Raw genomic sequence first — 9,538 nt, forward strand, 5'->3', positions numbered from 1 at the left:
AAGGTAATTCGTTATTTTTATCTACAAATTCAAAGGAGATTGCACATCTAATTTAAGAACAAACTTCCAACCCTTATATCAAAATTGGAAAAGAGAATTAGGTGAACAATCTTTAATTTCAAAGATTCATTTCAGAGATTGTAACCCTTAGTGGGATAATCTCTTTCTCCAGCATCTACATTCATGTCATCATTTTCTAACGTCCCATGGTCCCTAGTAAGAATCCAGTCACTCTGAACCAAAAAGGACATCATTGATGGTGACGGATATCAACTCAACGTTGGCCTCCTTTGCTGCCTTTTTGCCTTTTTTGACTCACGCAACCACAATGGAAGGGCAAGTTGCATAATCATGCATCATTTTTTAAACATCCTTGTCTATGAAACCCACGAAAATGAGTACTATGACTTTCCATCATCTTCAAGTCTGCAGTGCTCCTCAATATGAGTATAAATTATTTAATATTTTTTAAATTAAAAATTATTTTATGACGAGTTAAAAAGAAAACTCTTTTATATATGTATAAATATGTACAAGTTACGAATCATGATACGAGTCTTACTATCTAGAACTATAAAAATGAGACTGAACTCCTTAATATGAGTTTAAATTGTCAATACATTTAAATGAAAGAAAACTCCTTAAAACGAGTATAAAGTGTTTATAAATTTAAATTAAAAAAAACTCCTTAGGATGAAAATAAACTGTCTGCAAATCCAATGGAAGAATACTCCTTAATAAAAGTATAAATTATCTACTAATCCATACAAAAGAAGACTCAGTATAAATTATCTATCAAATCCTAATCAGGGGCAAGGTGAAGTGATCAACAAACAATTAATGCCGATGAAAATGAAGGAGATGTCTCATCAAACTATGATATTTCGTGACGCAGAGCCTAAACTACACTCCTAGTCTGCATGAGTACAACTGTTTACAACACTCCCTTTTTCATGAAAAAAACAAAAAAAAAAAAATCAAAAGTTTCTTTTAACTACATTTTTACTTGACCCCTTTATCAGTAATATTTCTTGTCCGCAGGAAAAGGTGTTGCTCATGATCATGCTTCAAGGGAGACTGAAATCGTCCCTCATGACAATCCCATGTGTCACTCTACGACGCATAACATAGCAAAAAAGTAAAGGCAATCGCATGGCGATCAACAATTTGCCATCAACACAATTTTCACGAAGTCTTCTCTTCCACTGCCAGAACAAAAGGAAAAGGAGAAGACAGAAAGAAGAGATGGGTGTACGTTAAAATTAAAAAAAGACAGGAAGTATAGCACGACCAGCGCTTAAACTCGGAAAACACAAAGAATGAATGCAACAACAAACCTGAATTCAACTCGTAAGGCTGGAATGTTGCATTCAACAACATCACCAACTAGAAATGTTACAAATTAAATTGCAAATGTATACAATGCAGATTACCAGCAATACTGTCAACAAGAACAACATCAGAACTACAGATTTGAAAACAACGACATCCTACAGATGGCTTCAAATCAATTTTGGTCCCATAGCTTTAGGAATTTACCGATTTGGTTCTCTAATTTTTCGGTTTCTCAATTTGGTCCTGTATCTTTCAAATCTACTCTGTTTTGATCTTTCAGCTAAATTAGTTACCATTTTGCTCTCCTATAGAAAAACTGAATATAGTTTTTTTTACACACGCTCTAGTTTGGCCCATCATGCTTCCGAAATAAAATTAAGTCCCCATAAATTCATACCTTGGTTTGATCGCCTTGCTTCCGGTATTCCAAGTCCTCAGTTTTACGGACTTCTTCCAACCACGCAACTGCAGCTGATGGTTCGCAGGCACTTGGCTCATTCAGCAACAAAACAACACACCCCTATTTCGTTTTCTACCTTAGGGCGTAGAAGGTGTTTTAAAATAGAGATTTAATAATATTTTTGGATGAACAAGTGAAACAGAAGCCTTTTCTTTATTAAAAAAATATATAGAATATTACATAGATATCATTCCTTCATTGGAGGAGACAACTGTTTAGCTTCTCATATAATAGAGGACTTGACTTATTGGGGAAACCCCCATGAAACTAAGAAATTTGAAAATACAAACAGAATTTGAAATATTGTGCTTTGAAGAGTTGGAGAAGATTTCTGATAATCTACATCTGCTTCATTGCTCCATATTTATAGGCGCCCGCAGACTTCATAGCAAGTTACTCCATAGCAAGGTGGATGCTAATAAGAAACTCCTTATTGCGACCTGAACTATGTCTAGATCAGCTCTTTGGTTTTATTCAGCAACTTGGGCATTCACCGCTAGCTGTCCAAACTTCCTATCAAGCTCCTCGAGGTTTTCCCGGAGGTGCTTGAGTCTCAACATGATGGAGTTTGCTTCAGATGCCTCCATCTCTTGTCAGTAATTCTGCAATAACGGGTAAGGCTTCTCGTATTCTCATATTGAGTATTAGAATTTTTTGTGAAAAATCCCTTCCTGCAATAACGGGTAAGGTTTCCCTCATTTCTTTAGAAAAAACTCGAGGCTTTTCCGTGCAAATCCTTGATCTTGAATCAATATAAGCAGCAAAATACTCTGTCTTATATTAATCATACAACATACCAACAGATATGTATATAGAAAGGGACTCGTCATTCAATCCTTATTTTTAAATAGCTTAATTTATTTTTCGGCCCTAGTTGTGTTGAAAAATAAAATTGCATAAAAATAGAAGTCTTTGATAATATACATTCGCCAAAATCAATTACCCAATTTATATTTTATTTATTTTCAACACTAATTTAGATGTAATCTTGTTTTATTTCTCGCATCTCTTGCATCTCGTTTTACAAAATCCTGAATATCAACAAATAAACAACAATAATCTTCAAATGTATATTATAAAAATTATTTTTTGAGTTAAAAACAATAGAAAAAATTACTTTAGGCAATAATATTAATGATCACGGTTAAATAAAATCAATGCAAAAAATTAGCTTTTTCACCATTAAAAAATTATTTGACACATCTAAAAACCATGGTAAAAATATTTGCTATGACTAAAAAGTCGTAGCAAATATTTTCGCCTCTCATAAAAGTCACGACTAATAACTGTTGTATGGTCGTAGCCCATAACTATTTGCTTGTCAATAACTATTTTCTATAATTATTTATTATTAATTAGGATAATTAACCATGATCAAATGTTAAATCAACCATATTGAAATAAAAATCCAACTGTCAGCTACTATATAACCATTTCTTCCCAAAACCAAAAAGAAAAAAGAAAAGAAAAAAAAACTATGGTTCTGAGTTAACTCGCCAAACTCTAGCCAAGTTTGTCTTCAACCTACGTGAAGTTCGTATGAATGGAGATAGAGGTCAGGTGGGTTCCACGTGAATACGCTTTTTAGCGCTACTCCACCACGTAACTATAATCAGTCCATGACAATGCATGTGCTGCTACGCATTTATGCATATGCATGCACCTGCACGCCCACAACGAATGATGTCTGCATGCCTTTGCTTTTTGTATTTTTCCTTCTGGAATTAGGATAGAGTAATGACCTAAGCTTGTGTTGTCCTTGTCTTTACATGAGTCCTATTATATGATGTTTGATATCCCTGACTTTTTCCGGAAATCTGGGCCGCCAAGCCCATGTAAGAACTATTAACGGTGTTTTGAAAGTAAAATTTGATGTGATCACGGTGTAATTGAAAAAATCGTTCCCTTGCAAAAGTTAATACAATTATTTTTTAATATGACAGAGAATAAGAATAGTTGACTAGTGAGCTTGGTTTGGAGTGTCAAATGAAGAAAAACTGAGGCCTATTTATACTGAAGAGAGGCCTCAGTGGTTGAGATTTTCAAGCACAATCTCGCCTCTCTTGGGATAAGAATAAAATCCAATCTTATCAAATCAAACAGACTAAGTCAACGGATACTTCTCGACAGCCAACACTAGTTCAACTTGTTCCAGAAAAACTTAAAACTATGAAGCCCAGCCCCATTAGGACGAGACGGGTGAGCGTGGCTTTTCCACCAAAATTCTCATACCTACACTTTTCAAATTCGAAGTAGCAAAATGCTCATAAAAGAAAGATTTGCAAAAGCAATGTGGGACAATAAAAGAATAAAACTGGTTGCCATTCCCTACATTCACCCATGAATGACTACCGGGTTAGAAAACACTATTCTCTAAGTGAAAGGATGGAGTGTACTTAAGCATTTGTGTCTTTCGTTAAATTAATGCTTAGTCAGGTGAGGCAAAAACTTAGAATAAAAGTAAAATCAATTTTTAACTTTTAATAGTTCAATTCAGACCCTCATAACACGTATTATTTTTTTAAAGTCTGTTGTTCCACCATATGAACTACGAGCACTATTAATGGACATGTGCTAATATTATGAGTTCTGATGAGTGCTCTGAAAAGACCTTTTCTTTCGTAGAAGGTGGCCACCTTCAAACTCATCTAGACTACTCAAACTAACTTTGAAGCTATCTACCTGACCCACAATTCATCAGGATCATCCATCATGTCCATGTAAGGACCACCCAAAATGTAGACTATGGATTCAAGCACTAAGATTCGTGTTGTCAACCATTTATGGTCACTACCATATTCCATCAATCCAAGGGCTTTACCCCTTTTCTCTAGAAGTCTCAAGGATAATCTCCTTGTCAATCCTTTATTTAGAAGGATCCACCAAGTTCCCCTCAGATCTCAGAAAAACATTTAGAGAGATTATCTCATTCTTCAAGAGCTCGTCCATTACACCATGTGTGATGTGAATGTCTTCTTTTTCCATTGTACGTATAATTCTTAGAAATCCCAATGACAGCATACGAGTCACAGTTCCAGAGGACCAGTATAGATGAACCCCACAACGCGACATCCCCAAGCAAGTCTCTCAACCAATTAGCTTCTTGACTTGCTATCAATAGTTATAAGTTCAAACTCTATGTTAGACAGAGCAATACAAATCTGTTTTGAATATTTCGATGAAATAGCTCCTCCACCTAGAGTAAATATGGCTATTAGTAGAGTTTACTTCATCATTATCAATTATCCAGTTTGCATCACAAAATCCTTCAAACATTGTAGGGAATTTGTTAAACTACAAACACAAATTTATTGTACCTTTTAGGCATCTTAACAGGGGACGAGGTGCATTCGAATGTTCATTGTTGGGGTTGTGTGTATAACGACTTAGTTTACTCACAACATAGGCTATGTCAGGTCTAGTGTAGTTCATGAGAAACATAATTCCTATGAATTCTGCATACTCAGCTTGTGACACACTATTGTTCCTTTTGAGACTATGCTAGGATCATAAGATATTCTAGCAGGTATTTCATCAAGACAATTAAATCTCTTCATATTTTCTCTATATGGTGTGATTGATACAAGAAAAATTCATTTTTAATTTTTCTAACTTTAACACAAAGGTTACATTAGCTTCACCTAGGTCTTTCATATCAAAATGTAAAGACAAGAGTCTCTTGGTTTTATTAACTACTTCCAACTTGGTACCAAAAATGGCATGTCGTCAACATACAGACATATAAACAAACAATCTATCCAAATATTTTTGATAGTTTAAAATATCTAATGTATTTGAATTGTATACATTGATTATCAAGGTACGATCAAATTTCTCATACCATTATTTGTAAGCTTGCTTAAGATTAAGAATTACTTTCAAAGTTTGCATACATGAGTTCTGATCAAGAACTACAAACCCTTTTGAGTTGTTCCATTTATTTTCTCATCTTCCAAGTCATGATTTAGAAAGATTATTTTTTAGTCTATTTGATGAATTACTAGACCATGAATAGCTGACAGCGAAACCAAGGTTCTAATAGTTGCAACTTTAGTCACAGGAGAATATATTTGAAAGTAGTCTATACATTTTCTGTAAGTATATTCTACAACCACTAATCTAGTCTTGAATTTTTCTATAAACCGACCTGGTCTCATTTTCTTTTTCAGCAAGATCTATTTGTATTTAATAGGCTTACTACATATAGGTAAGTCAATTAAATCTCTAGTATAATTTATCATAACAGAATTTAGTTCTCTTATTATAGCTCCTTTTAAAAAATTAAAGTCTACAGACGTCATTGCTTCTACATAAGGTTTTCGTCAACCAAAAATATTGAAACAAAATATTTATTTATTTTATCAATGTTTTCAGCTAGGAACATAATTAAGAAATTTGATCCAAAACTATTGGGAAAAGTATTATTTTAGTCCATTAAGTATGCCTAATTTTAATTTTAGTTCGATAACTATGTCCGTTTTTGTTTAGGTCCAATAACTTAGAAAATTGCTTACTTTTAGTCCTCTGGCAGATTTTCGGATAATTTTACCCCTATGAGTGCATATGGACTAAAACTGCCTTTCAAAAGTTGCATAGGGGTAAAATTGTCCGAAAATCTGCCAGAGGACTAAAAGTAAGCAATTTCGTAAGTTACTGGACCTAAACAAAAATGGACATAGTTATCAGATTAAAATTAAAATTAGGCATACTTAACGGACTAAAATAATACTTTTCCCCAAAACTATTTTCAATTTTCTATCTCTTACTCCTCCGAAGTTCAAGTATGCTTGGAACAGAAGACATTAAAGGGTTATTGATATTGTTTGGAGAAACTACATAGGAACCATTGGTCTTATTCAAAGGGAAAACAAGCTCAAAATATTTAGTATCTCTATATTCACAAATTGATTTATCTTTTAAATACATAAACCTATAGGCAACACTATTCTGAGTGTAACGAATAAAGACACAATCAAAAGTCTTAAATCCTATATTTCATTTCCTAAATTTTGGATATGCAATAGCTAAGCACCCCCACGCTTTGAGATATCTACGGTTAAGTTCAAACCTTTCCACATTTCATATGAACTTCATCCAATTTTTTATGGAGGACATTATTAAAAATATAGCAAGCAGATAGAACTGTCCTCCCACATAATATTATCAGACATAGCATTCATAATTTCTTTTAGGTTCTATTCTTTCGTTCAGTTATGCCATTTTGTTAAGGTATAGATGCACTTGTCTCATGTAGAATACCATTAGGTTCACAAAATTTCTTAAGAAAATTAGTGTCATATTCCCAACCTCTATTAGACCTAAGCTTTTTAATTTTCTTATCTAGATGGTTTTCAACTTCAAATTTGTATTTCAAAAATATTTCAATTACTTTGTCTTTTGTTCTTGATAGATAAATTTTAGTATATCTTGAAAAATAATTAACAAAAGAAATATAATATCTTTTACCACCTTTATTTAGTGTGTTTTTTAAATCAACTAAATTCGAATGGATCAATTCAAGTAATTCAGTGCTTATAGTTGTGACAAATTTTAACAGATTTCTTGACATATATACTTTGCTTCTACACAGATTGGACATTTTGAGCAATCATTTATACCTAAGATTTAGTACATGACCTAGCCTACCATGCCAAACAATAATAGATTTAACCATATGAGTAAAACTAGAGGAGATTTTATTATAAAGAGTAGGAATTGTGTTAAGGACAGATAGTCTATCTAATAGGTATCCCTTACTGGAGAAATCACCATTTTTAGTGATTATAACCTTGTTAGATTCTGGTATTATTTTTAATCCAGTCTTACTAAGAAGAACACCATAAATTAAATTCCTACGAAGTGAGGGCACATACTTTAAAACTAGAGGTTTTCTAGAACTAAGTTTCGAAAAATCTTTCCTTTATACAAAACTCCAATACTAACGGAATTGCCCATGAAGGCGCATTCACCATCGGATGCTTCATGGAGTTCTTGGAATAACTCTTTGGTCGAACATAAATCCTTTGAGGCACCCGTATCTAACACCCAATCCGTTCTGCTCTCCATTAGGTTTGCCTCCACATCTATGTGACTAATGAACTCAGCATTTTTGGCGAGGTTGCTTGTGCAGTGGCTTGAGACGCCAATTTCTTATTCATCCTCTGGTGATCTTTCTGAAGAAGCATTGGTTTGCCCTGTGGCCCAATTTTTCTGCAGCAGTAGCAGAGTTTTTATTTGTTCTTTTGGATCTTCCCATCACGTCCTTTAAATGTCTTTTGTTATCCTCTTTTTTGAAATTTTTTGCCTTATGTTAAAACTTGTCTTTAGAGGAACCTGAGCTGGCTTTAACAGAAAGAGAAGATATAGAATTTTGCTTATCTTTCAACTGGTTTGCCTTCTCCATTCTCATGTGGATGATCAACTCATAAAGTGTAAGATTCCTCTTCTTGAGCTTTAGGTGAATTCTATAGTCGCTCTATGTGGGTGAAAATTTTGAGAAAGATGCTTGCTTGTAGGACCTCACACATTATCATGTCTTCACTGAGCACGCCACCACACCTTTTTATACTCATGGACTTGGTCCATAATTGACTTACCATCGACCACCTAAAATCGGAGCCATTCCTAAAATTCTCATCCAACTAACATTTGAAATTGGTTCGAAATAATGGTCCCAATTTTGATAGATCGGCGGTGCTTTAGAGGTTGGGACAACCATTAAAATGAAATGAATGATTTCACTTTCAGCTTGTAAGAATTATTAACGTTGTGCCAAAAAAAAAAAGCACTATCCTCAAATTAAATTTTTTGTATAACTGTGGTGAAATTATAAAAAAAAAAAAACCGTTATCCCTTCAAAATCAACACAACTACTCTCTAACACACGCTCGTTGGAGAGAGTTGGAACAACCTATTTATAAGGAAAAAAGGGCAGTTTATTTGACCCATATCATTAGAAAAAAATTCAAAATTACGGCTGAAACTGCAGATTGATTTCAAGTTAATTGTTTTCATTATAATTTTGATTTGTTGATATATACCATCCACAAAACCAAATTGGAACGATATAATATGATAGCTTTGTAGTATTACACGTTGGATCTGTGTACTTAATTATTTCAAAAATCAAGGATATGCAATGTGTAACGGAAGTAGAGTTTTCTAAATTAAAAAACTAACTATTTAATTCACCTGAAGTTTAAATACTAGTTAAAAATTAATCCTTATGTTTGTTTTCGGTTTTGGGCCATCTAAAACAGAAGCAATGTTTGCCATTGCTTGTTTTGCCATGTTTTTGTCTTGTTTCTAAGTATTTTGTCTTGTTTTTAAGTATTTGATTTTTAAATACAAATATATTTTATTTTAACCATTTAATATTTTATACGTAATATTTTCTACATCATTGAAATAATTAAAAATTTTAAAAAATATAAAATAATATATTTATTCTACGCGGTTAATTCATATATTACATTATTTGAATAATGTATTTAAATTTATCACCTCGAATAGAACAACTAACAAAAAATATTGTTAATCCATTATTAGAGTGCATTTAATTATTTTTAAAAGTGTATTTACATAAATTATTTTTTTTCATTTCCATACATATATAATTAGGAAATAATATTTATTTTAATCCATTCACAACTAAATAAATTATATATATTTTTATACATATATATATAAAAGAGACATGATTTGACAATGAACAGTATTTTTTGTCTCCCCACTACCCAACAT

The 9,538-nt window shown here is 32.8% G+C and overlaps 1 long non-coding RNA gene across 1 annotated transcript; it reads right to left on the minus strand.

Annotated features, from left to right (window-relative positions):
- Positions 1–849: 849 nt before the first annotated feature.
- On the minus strand, positions 850–2,609 carry LOC148787557 (uncharacterized). Its single transcript, XR_016066465.1, has 2 exons — positions 1,338–2,609; positions 850–1,205 (listed from the first exon to the last, which is right to left on the minus strand). It is a non-coding gene; the product is annotated as an uncharacterized LOC148787557 (long non-coding RNA).
- Positions 2,610–9,538: the final 6,929 nt, after the last annotated feature.

The sequence above is a fragment of the Sesamum indicum genome, linkage group LG7, assembly GCF_026168435.1.
Source record: "Sesamum indicum cultivar Baizhima isolate 11 linkage group LG7, ASM2616843v1, whole genome shotgun sequence".
NCBI lineage: Eukaryota > Viridiplantae > Streptophyta > Magnoliopsida > Lamiales > Pedaliaceae > Sesamum > Sesamum indicum.